Here is a 15,945-nt window from a genome sequence, read left to right as displayed (position 1 = left end):
GCCCACTGGTGACGCGTGGAAATGCGCTGCTGTGTGTGTGCTGCGGCACCGTAATGCGCCACCAGCACCTGCCTCTCCTCACACTCACTCAATTGAGCGCAAGCCTGATGATTTGGAATTTGAGGACTTTGCTCAAAAAATGTCTCAGACAAAAGTGGCACGAGAAAGGCATTAGTTTAATCAGTCTTATTTCATTAGGGAAAATAAATACAAACATTATCAAATGGCTTGTGTTCATTTATGCCAACATACACCAACTTGTGGATTCTTGGCATCCATTTGAATCTGAGACTAAAAGCCCCGATGCCCAAGTTGTAAGTAATTGCACCTTGGGCCTTTTTTATTTTGATTATTATTTATAGCCGGCACACTCCCCTAATTGCTCCCATATCCACTACCCAACGTGCCACTGCATGCTCAGTATAGGCTACTGAGCACAATTTAAATACAAAGGTCAAATACAATGAAAGCCACATTAAAATGCGTTGATGACAATAAAAGGGTCTTAAATTAAGTGGAAATATTTTTCCAATGAGAACAGGTGAACAGGACTTGCTCTAAAGTGAGAATGGGACAACATAGGAGCTGAATTCACTCCCATTGTGTCGCCTAATTTCAGTTTAATTGTTTTCATGATGCAAGCAACTGAAACCCTTTGAAAGCTTCATTTTACTGCTCCTTGCTGGGTCTCAAAACAGACGTTCTTCAAATGCACACCCCTCCACACTATTAAGTATTAAGTACTGAGCGTTAGTTAAGTCTGCTCATTAAAACGCAATCAGTCTCTTGTGTACTAACACGTTCACACATACAATGGAAATCGAACACAATCCATTCATGACATTGCAATGGTCAACTTCAAATTCGATTACATTTCAAAGCAATTCCTCACATCGACAATAATTCTGAAAAAAGAAATCTGTCCAAGGGTCAAACTGCTGCCATTAGCTGCAATATGCTTGAAACAGAATGTTTTAAGCAGAATTTTAGCATGGCGGCATGTCAAAAGTCACAAGATTTGTCGCATGTCGCTTTTTTTGTCCTGAAAAAAAAAGACTCTAGAGGGGAAGGAAACAATGCTGAATACAGGGATAAAGTCGCTATAAGTTGGCAACACTGCTGCCACCCACACTGGAGGCTACTGTTTTGACCTGCGGTCAAATTACGTGTGGGGTGTACCCCGCCTGCCGCCTGTAGGCAGCTGGGATAACCTAGGGCACACCCACGAGTGGTACAGAGAATGAAAGGTGAATGGTTGAACAGTTTTAGAGTTATCTTCTGTCGATTCACGTGTACCCACTTTTAATGTTTCCAAAGGGAAGTTGTCCCCCTTTTCCACCGTACTGGTTCTACCCCGAAACAACTTCGTTCGACCCTGTATGATTGCTTTTCTTTTACACTTTTCGGAGGCTGGGCAGTCAAAATCTCCAATCTGGTTTCAGAATTCAGACTGAGGAGGGCCTTTGTCGTCGCTGTCATCTGATTGACCCACAGATGTAGGCATTTCTTTAAGTGATGCGGCCAAGAACAAAAATGAGCTCATACTGAAAACTGGGGATACATTGAGGGGCACGGCTGAGTCTCGCTCGCTTAACCTGGAAATGGATTTTTCGTCTGAGTGAAAGCTTCTGAGCATTTGATGGGCTGCAATTTGCGTTGTCAGCACATCACGCAATGGCGAGTCATATTTTGAATTGCCGCAAAACCAGTGGGTGGGACTCAGCCACCCGTGAAATCTTGTGCCAGAACCAAGCACACTGCAACGGTGCAGTGAAGGCTTCCACTATTCAAATGATCCCGCCCCAATTTGTTGGTAGCTGTTGCAATGGAAACACGATGGAGACCAGGCCAAGCGAGGCCGGGGGCAGAGCGGTGCCAGGCGGTTCTGGATCCTGTAATGGAAAAGCGCCTTTAGTGGGAAGTATAAACAAAAATTACTGTGATAATTCCATTCTGGGAGAGCGCCATTTGTTCCGAATTTTCTCTTCCTTTATCATTTTCCGAACTTTCTCCCTTTCTTGTCTCTACGCTGAGTCTTCCCCCCTGCTCTCGCCTGCTATTACAGTTGCAGCTGTTGTGAAAGTGCTATATAAATAAAGTTGAATTGATTTACAATAAGTGGAATTTAATCTACCAGCGTAAAACAAAAAAAACAAAACAAATCAAAACAATAATACTTTAATCCACATGTGTGGTTATTTAAATAGAAATAGAAAAATAATATGCATGCCTCAATCATGCCAAGCAATTACCAAACTTGAGGACACAATCAGAACATACTGAAAATTAGTTGTCAAATGTGCTCAAGCTTTGCCTTCTCTCCTCTTGGAAGAGTCTGGCCAGGGCAAGACACAGCGGCCCATATACACACCAATGTGGGTAGAATGCAAAATCTGTGTCAGATAAGTCAAGATTGGCAAACTGAACTTGCCAGATATAGAGCATTCCAAATGTAATTATGTATAATAGTGCATTAAAAAACATTTTGCCATAAAGGCTATTATATCATATCTGGGAGGAATTTGAATGAATGCCATTTGGCCTACTTTTACATAAGGCAATACAAATGCATACAACTGTACAGAGTCCAGCTCTTTCAATACTGTGAGATGAACTTGTTCTTGGAAAACTGTATGAGAAGAAAAGTGAGTGGAAGAAAAGGCAGGTGCACAGTGATCAGAAAGAGGAAATTCACCTCAAGCTGTGGTGTGCTCCCCTGTGAGATATCGCTTTGACTGAGAGAATGGTGAGATTTTTTTTTTTTTTTTCTGCTTCAGGCTTGGCAGCATACTGTCCTGCTCTCATAGTTGTTACTGCCAGTTCTCTCAAGTTAGGGAGTATAACAACATCTACAGGCAAGAAGAGCGTTTTATTTATTTTATGTGTCATTGGGCCACTTGGTTTATGTGGTCCAATGTAAAATAAAACAAGATATTATGCTGAGAGTGGATAACGCCAGGCAAAGGACTTGACAGCAGGTGAAAGTGGAAAAAGTCAAAAGAAAAAAATAACTGCAAACAAACAAAATGTCTTGCATAAAACAATATGGCTGTAGTCCCAAATATCCCTCCTATCTAGGAAATGACACAAGGCTAGTGGAGTTCAATTATTCCGGAAGAGAGGAGGTGGATGAAACTTATCATCAATGCCCCATTAACCTTTAGCTGGTGTTGTATTTTCAAGACAAAGCTCTTCGCAAACTGCCCTTCCCAGAAAACATTGCCTTTCTCCTGGCTCACCTTGTCAACAAGAATGTTACTGTTCATTGTTAGACTGATGAATAAAAATCCCTAAGCTGTGAAGCTTATCTAGAGCGCCCAAGGTGAGATTTTAGTTGGAGGACCCTCATTCATTTTCAATTTACATACACTTAAACATAAAATGAATAGCATTGTTTTTAACATTGGCTTTGAAATAAATTAGTAATAAGAAAGACATTCTTTTTTAAAAATGTGGCTAATTTAATTGTCTGCAATTGGCTGTCGGCCAGTCCAGGGTGCACGCCGCCGATCCCTAGGGGCTCCACACAAGAAGGACCCCCCTTTAGAGGGTTGCTGTTGTTGTCTAGTTTTCAGCACCTTAAAGAAGCAAGAAAAGGGCATACTATATTTTATCTTTGCTTTAATATGTTCATGCAAGTGTATAATTGTGCAGGCCAATTAAAACAGACATCTGTATGGAATAATTGATGAATAGCCAATAAAAACGTCAGTACTTCATGTTAACATTTTGTTCAATGTAAAATGTAATACTCTAAAGAGGTTAATGTTGGATGCAGGACCCAAGAGCAGACACAGAAAAAAAGGTAGGTTAGTGCGCAGAATGTTTATTGAAGGTTCAAAAATGACCAGGGGGTTGGAATCTCGGCAGGGTAAGAAGGAGTTCACAGATGCGGGGTTCCGGCCGGCAGGTGATGAGGCAAAACCAGCAGGTGCATCTTTTTTTAGGTGGAAAGAAAGAAAATGCAGATTTGGATTTTGGATTAGGCAAAAAGACCTAAACCTGAGCTGGTTGCGTCTGACTACATGACAGCATAAGTCGATCAAGCGATGAGGTGGTGTTCAGGACTGGCATAGTATGCAACTTCCACAAGACCCCCCAGGGGTCACTGTCAAACACCTTCTCCAAATCTACAAAGCACTTTTAGACAGGTTGGATGACCCTCGGGGACTCTGCTGAAGAGTCTGTCCACTGTTCTGAGATTTGAACCACTGAATAGACTGTACCCGGGAGTCTGAGGAATATCACTCCATTGTAGTTGGAACACACTACTATCCCCCTTCTTAAAAAAGGGGAACACCACCGCGGTCTGCCAATCAAAAGGCACTGTCCCTGATGTCCACATGCTGTTGCAGAGGAGTGTCAACATAGACAGCCCCAAAACAAGCACATCCTGTGGGCGGATTGGATCCTGCCAACAAGGAGTTTTTTTCACCATCTCAGTCACCTCAACCCCAGAGAGGTAAGAGTCCACCTCAAAGTCCCGTGACTCAGCTTCTTCATAGGAAAGCATGTCGATGGAATATAGGAAGCGTTGATGGTGCACTGTTCCCCCCTCATGGACCAGAATTCATTTGAAGCCTGTCAACCCAAACAATTTAACTTTAGTAAATAAAACAAAGATTTGGGGGTATGGATCACATCATCAGTAATCAACTACTGACATACAATCAGAATTGGATACTTAGACCTAGAGTATAATCGCAAGTAAAGCGTCCGTGTTAAGGTTATCATTTGTAAATTTTAAATCTGTGCTGTGGTCCATTCATACATCCATCCATTCATTTTCTATACTATGCATTCTGTTCAAGGTCTTTGGGGAGGTGGAGCGGATAAACCTTGGACTCATTACCAGTCCATGCAAGTGATTACAAGTGATTGGTTATAACTAACCCTCTTGCGATTTCATTATATGTTATTGCGGATCGTCCAATCAAATGGGATCATCCAAACCTTGTTACGCATCAAACAAGCGGTTGACTGATTCCATTTGAAGAGGCAGGTTGCGGTAACAATGCAGTATATAGTACGGTAAAACCCAAATGACTGCAACTAAATCATCTGTCGTAAAACAAGGACTTCAGGCTGTCAAGGAATACATAAATATAAACTGTGCTTGCATCATGGCAAGAAATATATAGAGGGTGGTGTGGCAGATTCCAATATCTGTGAATGAGTAGATCTGAAGGTGATTCTCATATCTCCTTTCTGACAGGCTCAACAAACTTCCCCCCTTGAGATTACACACCAGTCAGCCCTGATAGCACACAATTCACGTCTCCCCTTATGTGCACACACTAACAGACACACAAATACATACACGTACACACACTCGTCCAGACCTGGCCTTTTTATTTAAATGCATTAATATTAATATTAATATTAATGTTTAATTTTTGAACATGTTGCGAAAGCTCACATGAGCACGTACAAAGGACCCCTCGATGAATATGCAACCATCTCATAAATATTTCAGCATTCCAATTCCCCATCCGATGGTTGAGTCACCGGAAATGTGAGTTGATTATGATGAGAATGAAAAAAAAAAAGTCTTTACAATATTTATTCTTAAAAGAAAAAGTACGGTATACACTCATGCTCGCAGTGATATAGTAACTTTTATTCATGTAGGTAAGTAGCACTTGACCGACGAACCCAATAATCGATTACAGTAGATCCATCCATATACATAAAGGAGGCGCTACGAGTGGTCACCTTGGTATTGAGTATGCTTTTTTTTTTGTCGGGCCTATGCATTTATTTACACAAGTGAAGACTTGCTAAACATTGGACATTCTACTTTGGGTCATTTTTTTTTGCCAACTTTCAGTGGAGTGGCAGGTGTCCTGGTGTAGAAAGCACAACCTGGAGCTGAAGATGCTCAAAACTGTAGCGATGATTGTGGACTTGAGGAAATGTCCTATCCTCCATGTGTCAACCGTTAAGACCTTCAAGGTCCTGGGACAATTATGACGAGAGGATTTTTGGTACCCATTTACCAATGCTCGAAGACTTGCATGCTGTTAGACAAGAAAAGTAAAATTCTTTAGGACTCACCACACCTCGAAAACCACAACTTCCAGTTCCTTTGCTCTGGCAAGTGCTATCGAGCAATGTACTTTAAAACCAGTCGACATTTCAATGGTTTCTTAACCCCCTACCATTGTCTAAATGGCAGACTGTCCATCTCTTGTGTGTTGAATGTAAAGGAAATGAGAATGAATAGACCGTGTTTGATTTTTTAAAAATGTTTTGTTGTCATTACTGTATTGTAGATTCGAAAACTCTCGCACTAAAATTGTTTCATCTATTTGTTGATAACAAATACATCTAAAGCGGCATTTCATTTCTCATGATGCTTCAGTGAACTTGATTTTCACATAGGCACACATAAAAGGGATATTGGCCCCTTACACACTTGCGCCAGTTATCAGGAATTTGATCATTATTCTCTCGGTGCAGCAAGGTAAAGTGGCCTGAATTAAATCTGCAGGACCGTGCACCCGTTTTGCCCATTTCAAAGCCAGGTTCAGGAGATGTCTGCTAAACAAGCATTTGCACTAATGTGTGAAATTCAAGCAGTATGGCAAGAACCATATAGTAGACACACACGGATTACAAAAATGCACAGCAAATGAAGGCTGATTCTTCTTCTTACATTCACTCGTGGTGTGATCCTTTGTAACTACACTACTATTGTATTTGCTGACAGATCAGGGTGTGAAAGTTCATCTCTCTCCCACACTTTACACATCTCATAACTGCGGTATCAATCATTTGACAAAGTTGTTCGGATCGAAATTTTATTGTCAGGCACAGTGCATACAATATGCATCGTGCAGGCCTGACACAACTCGTGAAAAATTCAACACTTGTAGTGCTTTTTCCTCGAGCCAAATCTATTTCACTGACACGTGTGACATGTTCATGACGGTTAAATACTGGCTCACATATTCAAGATTTATTGTATCATTTGAATGAGACAGCCTCGGTCGGCATGTTTGACTAAAATACCTCCGAGGGATGAATCACATGCGCACTACAAAAGTCGTCTTTGCTGTGAGATTTGAAGAAGTCACACCCACACAAAATTCCAAGTGAATATTTCCGAGCCCACACACTTCTGATCAAGTGTTATAGTAATTCAGTCTTTGTGGTCAAAATGCTGCTTTAATTGTAACACGTTTCTTATGTATGACATACATCGTGTTCCTGCCGTTTTAGGCTATAGGTTATAAATCATAGAACTATTCGAGAATAACCTAATTCAGCAGTCAGATAAATAAAAACAAAGATGGTCAAATGTAAACTAATCTGCTGAAAATTATAAATATTTTGTCTACATTGTAATTGTATCTGAACATGAGTTAATATGCAATCACCCTCAATCAGGGGCTGTAGGCCAGAATTTGAGTTGAGATTTTTTTGGCCCACTCGTACAAACCCTAATTCCACTTAAATTGGGAAGTGCTGTAAAATGTAAATAAAAACAGAATACAATGATTTGCAGGTCCTTTTCAACCAATATTCAATGGAATACACAACAAAGGCGAGAAGCCTGACCCTCGTTCCAAAAATGCTGGGAGAAAAAACACTGTTTGGAACTTGCCATCGGTGAGTACCGGTAGGTTCATTAGAAACAGGTGAGTTTCATGATTGGGTGTAAAACGAGCATTCCTGAAAGGCTTTAGCCGTGTATTGGTGCGGTTAGGCTGAACGCGAGTTGAATGCTTCCCATGGCGCGATTGCTGTTTGTGCGGATATTATTGAGTTTAATCTAGTTCAAGTCTATAACCAATATTTTTGACAACCTACAATGTGGTGTTTCATTACAAATAATTTCAGTAATAATGTTCTCAGTCTATGTTATGTATCTGATCCAGATATAAATACCTGGAAATAACAGCTGAACTGTTAATGTTCTCATAATTATTTTTTTTATGTCAATCCCAATTGTTCATTGGACAGTTCAATTTCTGTACCTGGTAAGTCATGGCTTCAAAACTGGGCAAGAATCCTACACTGCTAGAATTTGGTACAACCTCTGCAACTACCGTGCTTCTGTAGCCTCTCCGGCATTGTCACTAATTAATGTTGTATTGATATTCTATTTACCCTTAACGTCACAATTGAATATCATACAGCCTATTTCAGGAAGGGCATCAGCACACCCACAATGTTTATTTCTTTGTGATTAACTTCATGCTGGGGAGGAATGTAGAGAGAAGAGGAGAGAAAAAGATGTAGCAGAACCTTTAAAATGACCTTTGGAGACAGACACTGTGGAATCACAGCCATGGCATTTCAACTAAGCCAAATTATATTTAGAAATGAAACAACTAATTGCAAGAGAGAGCGTCAATTCCCAACCCTCATTATTTATTTTGCTAAATCATTATTTAAAATAGACTATTAATTGAGAATGCATCATTCATTTTCCCTCCTTTCAGATACAGTCTCTCCAATTTATATGCCATTGTGGTAGGTTATTATTCCTTTAATGGTTCCACTGATGTTCGATTTGTTTCTGCTTGCTTTGTTACACTATATACAGACCATGGTAAGGTGAATAATGTATTTTCAACTATACCAACATAGTTACAATTCAGACTTTTTGCAGTGCAGTTAATCCCGAAGGAAAATATATTTTTTATGACCCTTCTTTATGCTTTTAAAAGCATAGATAGGCAAAAAGCTTTAGTGGTTGCTTTTGTTTGCGTTTGTTTCACTCATGAGTGTTCCACTCTCATGATTGTGTTTCCCACCCAGCCTGGAAGCTTTTGACCCAGTGCCTGCCAAATGTTCTGCTAATGGAGCCGTAAAAATTGTACACTATTGAACGGATGACAGAAGTTTCACATGTGAAATGACCTCTCAGACCAACAAATGGCAAATATTCCTCAACATTACGAGGCCCTAAGAGAAGCACTGGAGCACTCCGGTCGTAGCGAGCAGATAATTTCTTTCTCAAAGCTTTAACCTTTCCATCACTTTGGCAAAGGTTCTTTTTTTTTTAGGCAGGTCTCTGTAATTATTGGCAAATTCCAGCCTGGATTTGCTATCAATCTCGTTAATGTGTGGTTTGGATCTTCTGTACTTTTGTGGTTATGTTCGTGAACCTTCACTCTTGCCCTTCAGGAGGTGGTTGTTGATATCACTAAGAGTTATTTTAGGGCTTTTCTTTATAGCACTCAAAATATTTCTCTCATAAAAAGATGTTCTTTTTCTGTGTCTACTCATTCATTGTGTTAATTAGTTGACCAAATGGTTGTATTTCTTACGGTTAATGCTTGTGCAATGGCTGTGGTTCATTTTCCGTCTTTTCTCAGCTACACAATTGCTTCATTTTCACCCATACATGCATTTCACCATGGGTGGTTTACAACCAAAAGGGGCTGTATTCGACTACAAGTTGCGTATCTGATCCAGATGTAAATCACCTGGAAATGAAGGCTCGGATCTTAACATACACTGCATTCGGTGTCAAGCCAAAATGTTTTCAGTCTACCGCAAGGATAGGTTCTCGTAAAAAAAAAAAAAAAAGTCAGATTAATTAGGACTTCTTTGTTGACACCTCTACCTAACTCAACAGTGTGCCAGATGCTCCTAATTAGAATAGGTAACACCTGCTGTCTTACGCACAACGAAGTACTTGCACAAAGAGAACTCTTGACTTCCCTTTTGAGAGCGTGTCAAACTGGGCACTTACTTTGCTGCCTCAAACCAGATTCTGAGTCATCCAACTGACTTTTGAATCAGAGCCAATTTCAAGTTTCATTGAGAGTCGTGAGCTGTGCAGGGAATGAGTGAACGTTCGGTTTGCCGCAATTGTAAACGTACACATAAGTGCCATTCAACTGAAGACGATCAATAAATTACCTCCATACCTGCCCACCGATGGTAAAATAGCTATGACTAAAGCTTCTAGAGGAAACATTTGCAAACTGCTTCAAGCAGAAAATGCAAATAGCCTTTGCAAAGTGAAGTGACCCCAATGAAAACGTTTCATCTTTGTGACGGATCAGTCTGGCTAAAGTATTTCTAGTTCCTTCCAATCCTAAGCAATATTCTAAAGACTCTCTTTTCAGAAACAGGCACGTAATGAGCCCCTTTGAATGTCAGCAGGCTTTTGCTATTGTGGCACAGCACCCTCAGAGCAGCACCAGGGATTACGTGATTCTGCTGGCTCAAATGGTTGCTCCGAGTTACAATTATTAGTTTGGGAATCAGGCTCGGGAGCTACAGAACGGCAACATCCGCCACCTCTCCCTCCCTCCCTAACACCGAGCCCCATTCCTCCAACCCTACAACCACATTTCTGTCCAGCCATTAGTTTGGTATTAAGATAAACAGTAGCAAGTTTGCCATTTGCTGTAAACAGCCAAACATGTTTAAATGCTCAGTTGACACCAGTTCTTGCAAAATAAATAAATAAATAAATAAAAATACTTGCCATTAACAATTTGGATTTGTGGCAGGAAAAAAATATTACAATATAATACAATACTGCCCTGATGAAATGACACGGAAGGGTATGTTAACTACTGATGCATTTGGAGATCGTTTAAGCTGTTGACACCCGGAAGCATGTGCAATGTCATGGTGAAAAGGTCGATTTAATACACTGTAAGAAATGTTGAACACTTTATTAAAAGAGTGGAAATACAATTTAAAAATATTCAGATTCATGGATGTAAGAGCTTGTCGTATTCATCTCAAGATACTTTGTGCATTAACGTAATATATTTAAATGATATATTGTATATGAGTTTGCAACACATAAATGGAACGCACAACAATAAATAACTAATGATAATTCAGTTCATATTTAATACACACCTTTAAGCAGCTCTGGTTGTCTGGGGAGGCTCTGATACTTTGGCAATCTGTTTTACACAATTTTAGCGTTGTTGCAGGTTGTTATATTAAAATTTAATCAGGATTACACTATATGAGTGTGGCTAAGGGCTCATGTGGGCTTTGCATTTGTTTACAACATGAAGGAAGATTGATGCAAAGGGATGTAAACACAGTCAAATGCAGTGGCGGTTAATTGTTGTTTCAGTCTAACAGCAGCCTTTGTTGCAGAAACATACTATGGACACAAGTCAAAATATGTGAAAATGCAAGCACATGCTGCCAATGTACAGTTCTGTAGACACAACAGACCAGCGATACCGCTGTTATTTAACAAATGTCAGCATGGAGAATGACAGGGGTGATGCGAGCCTTGCTTAGGTCTGCCGATTATGAGCCATCAGGGACTGCAGTGTGGAGGAGGTGCTATGAACGTGTCATCATTTCATGCAGTTCAGTATCTTCCATTTAAGAATACCTTATTTCGAAAATGATTTTCAATCAGACTTTCATTGTAGTAGTTGACGCATGCATTTGTTTGGTTATAAACAATAACCACATCACTTTGTAGCCTAACAGGTGCAAGAAAATAAGTATGGCAATTACTAGACTCACTGATTTGTGACAGACTGAAAAGATTTAAGAGGGAAAAGGATACATCCACTGATGTTTTCATTCCAGAATGTAAGTCAATTTATGATTTTTCTTTTTTAAATGTTTGGAAGGATCAGTTTTATGGGTGTAATAAGTTAGTAGGCTGGAGCTGTGGAAACAGGCTGTTGCAGAAGAAAAAAAAAATATTGTTCAATACAGTGCTCCATACGGATACATATATTGCTACAACCCTAATATATATATATATGGGTTAGCGTATATGTATATACAGTATATTTATAAAATACAACGTTTTAAAACTTTTCACTTGTTATATTTTGCTTTGCTTTTGCTCAGTCTGCCTTTGGTGTCTACTTTTTTTTTTTTTTTTTTTTTACTTTGTTTTTACTACAGACTATTTTGTCTTTACTGCTTCGATTGAAGCCGAATGTGAGATGTCATATATTATGCATCAGTTAAAGACCTCTACAGGTGTTTGACATCACCTAGGACAGCCAGGCCATTAAATTAAGGTGTAATCTTCTTCTTCCATTATGCATGAGGGCCAGGCGTGCCTCGTTAAATCCGGGCCACCAAAATATTCACTCATGAACACACACAGATACACAGCATGTCACTATGGTGCATGCTGCCATTGACTAGGTTGTGACAGATACTGCAAGAGGCAGATGCAGCTCTCAGCAGAATATTCGGGCTGAACAGTCTTCAAGTTAACGTCTTAAACAGAGGATTCGCTTATGGGCATTCATTATTGCGCTTCTCAAAGTGTTCTCTTCAAGAGGTCAACATGATCTTGGTGTGACTGGAGGAAATTCTGTCAGAGGAATCTTGACATCCGAGCAGATTTTTTGCTGAGCGTAATTAGATTCCATCAGCCTCAAAGACCAACTGCATTAACTATTATTGCGTATATGCACATGCTGCTTCACTGGTGACAGGGATGAGTCTGTGACAGCGACTGTAACAGGACATATTGTGCATAGTCTGCCTCTCCATCTGGAAGACCATGTTTAGATTGTGCAGTGACAGAGGGCTGACGATTCACAATGGTTCAAAGCCCAGCTGGTTGATTCCTCCCAAGTGATGGACTGAGCTTTGGGAACACAGCTCTAACTCTGGATTCTTCCATCTGGTGTCCTGGACCAACCTCTTCAGCGAACTGGCTGAGACCCAATCCAAGCCTGTTCCACTGGCCTCCTAGTTCTCTCACCACAGGCCTCATTTGAAGTTGCCTGGTCGATACCTCTTTGGCATGGTATCAGTCACACTCTGAGGATGTAACATAAGCCAGTTTCATTCCATTCCAAATGCCAGCTGTTCATCGTTTTTGCTCTCCAGAAATATGTCTTGATTTTTGGTTATAAACCACCGCTTTGAGCTTTGAGCTTCATCACCCGTTTTCTGCATTTGGGTACCTTGCATGCATTATGCAGAGACAGAAATAACAGAATCAACCAGCCCACCTTTAGCCTCTCTGCTGTATGTCCTCCACCCAGTCATTAAGTTCCATTTGTCTTTCCTCTCTGTCTCTGTCTATCTATCTATCTATCTATCTATCTATCTATCTATCTATCTATCTATCTATCTATCTATCTATCTATCTATCTCCTATCTATCTATCTATCTATCTATCTATCTATCTATCTATCTATCTATCTACCAGTTCTAACATTTGATGGGCGAGACAGCTGGTTTTATGTATCGCAATTTTCAGTTTCAGTAGTTGTTGCAGTTGCAGTTCGAGTCCGGCCCCAACCTTCCTGTGTGGAGTTTGCATTTTCTCCCCGTACCTGCGTGGGTTTTATAAGGGTACTCCGGTTTCCTCCCACGTTCCCAAAACATGCATGGTAGGTTGATTGGACACTCTAAATTGCCCCTAGGTGTTATAGTGAGTGCAGATGTTTGTTTGTCTCTGTGTGCTTTGCCGTTGGCTGGCAACCGATTCGGGGTGTCCCCTGGCTACTGCCCAGCTGGGATGGGATCCAGCGCTCCCGCGACCCTTGTGAGGATAAGCGGTATAGATAATGGATGTATGGTTGGATAGTTGTTACAGCCTGACTAAATATACAAAAGCACGTAAAAGCTAACTTATAGCTAACTTGTATATACAACTTATAACAATTAATTTGCAATAATATGTACAGCCTTAAACCGATAATTTGTCAAAGCTCTTTGATTTTATTACAGTGCTCTGCCTTTTCGTCAGCTGTCTTTTGGGTTGGAGCTTGTCTTTGTCTGTTAAAGCCACATGTGGGTGGTTAAGATGTGTGTCGACACTTAAAGTGTCAACATTACGTGCCCACAGACAGTTTTGAATTTCCATGTGAACTGTAGATGGGAATGTCTTTCCATCCATACACATCGGTACATGTTCCAAATGATCAAACGGAAAAGATACAATGTCTGACCACTGAGCGACAGTAGGATCAGGGATGGAGAACTCTGAACACTGATGCGAGAGCTGAGAGTTTTGGGACATATGAATGCCTTGATATTTGTTTGAATTTTAATGGAATTCTAAAGATAGAGATACCGGCAAATCTCACTCAAGTGTGAGCCCAAGCAGGCATCCATTGTTATGACTTTTGTCATTGCTGTGTGTTTTTTTTTTTTTTTTGTCATTTGGCGCTTGCATGGCAACTGCATGCTCTTATTAGTCTTCGTGGTCACAAAAAATGGGTTGAATGTGGTGAATCAAACAGAAAATATTTGACACAAACGCATATTGGGGTCATTTCAATATATATATTTTTCTCCATCACTAAATTAATAAGCAGTTTATTGCTAAGAAATGGGAATTCATCCAGAAAGCACAAACAAATATGTGAGGTGAGAAATAGAACACCTCCAATAGACCCTGAGATTTTACTAGCTATAAAACCTATAAATCCCATTTATTGTATAATCTACGATAAATGTGGTACATGAAATGAATTATGAACAGAGGTTACAATTATAGAATTACAGGATAAGCAGACATGACTACACTGCCAGATATGTAAAGATGCATGAAGATATTGTAACCTTTACATCATTATAGATTATATTAGCTATTAGACCCCGCTTACCCCCATAAACAATTCCGCTGCAGCTGCCTGCTTAATGAGTTAAGCACTATTTATTGTGCTAGCTGTAAAGGAAAACAAAGTTGTTTATGATTAGCTAATGGAGCACGGAACATCAGTGAGGTATTGAAGTCCACGGCTTTTAAGCGATGTCATCTGACCTTGATTAGATTCATTAGACATTAATGGACATTTCAATTGAAACAAAAAAAAAATGGAAATGCACTACTATTACTGTCACAAGGCTGATTTCCATAGCTAGTACCTCTGCCAGAAAGTACATGCTAACCTGGTGGGAATAAAGCGTTAAGGATGGAATAAATCTCAAATAAAATACACAAATATCATATAAGCGGTACACTTGTCATGACTGGAACATGTCACACGGCTTTGATCTCAAATTTGGTCCAGCAGTGGACAGCAGTCAGTGCTTTCAAAGCCATCTCTGCTGACAAAAAACACTTACCAGAAGCACTCATCTAGTTTTACAGCTTAAATGATTTATTTTTATCAATTCAAACAGTCTGTTATCTTCATTTCATAGTGTGCTTTGACTGCCCAGCTTCCAGGTATGTAGTACAGTGTATTTTGATTTCTTTATCCAATCAGATTTCAGCTTCTATATGTTACCATGTATATGTAATTTGTCCAAGGCCTTCACAATCCCGATTGCTCACACACACACACACACACACACACACACCCACACACCCACCCCCACGCACGCACACGCACACACACACACACACACACACTCAGAGTTTTCCCTCCTCTGATTGGTTAAGATGAATAGTCCGCTATGTTTTACTGCTCTGATTGATTGAGCGAAATATATGTACCATAGATTGATTTTCAGTAGAAGACATGATTTAAAAATTCATTTTTAAGGCAAATTTTCAGAAAAAAATGGACAGTGTGAGGATAGGTCAACTAACACTGTTGATGGTTTGCTTGTTTCAACTTGGAAAAGGATTTATTTGGAGACTTTCAGAGCAGCATGCATGAGCTCTCCGACTAGCTTATACAGTCAGTGAGGAGCAAAGAAATTAGGTCTATGTCAGCATCTCTGGTGAATAGGATGTATTTTATGTAATGCTTTTATGTTCTTGTTATGTTATTAGATAAATATTGATTGCGAACTGCTGTATTGTAGCGTTGAGTTTTGGAGTTGTTCAGAGGCGATGAATTGAAAGAAAAAAGTTAGGTAAGGTTTGTTGCCTTAGTAATAATGGTATTCATCCTAATATAGAGAAAATGGCTCTGTGTATTTTTTAATGCCATGTATGATTATATAGAATTTTTGTATACTACTTTTTGACATGATCGTGTTATTAAGATGAGGATTAAGTCACTTAATTAAGTTCCCACTGAAGGTCCAGGTCCGAAATTCACCGCCCTTAGGCCAAGT

Source organism: Filicampus tigris, chromosome 9 (genome assembly GCF_054856515.1).
Source record: "Filicampus tigris isolate MCC_2025a chromosome 9, RoL_Ftig_1.0, whole genome shotgun sequence".
NCBI lineage: Eukaryota > Metazoa > Chordata > Actinopteri > Syngnathiformes > Syngnathidae > Filicampus > Filicampus tigris.
The sequence above is the reverse complement of the archived record's forward strand: the minus strand, read 5'-3'. Positions refer to the sequence as shown.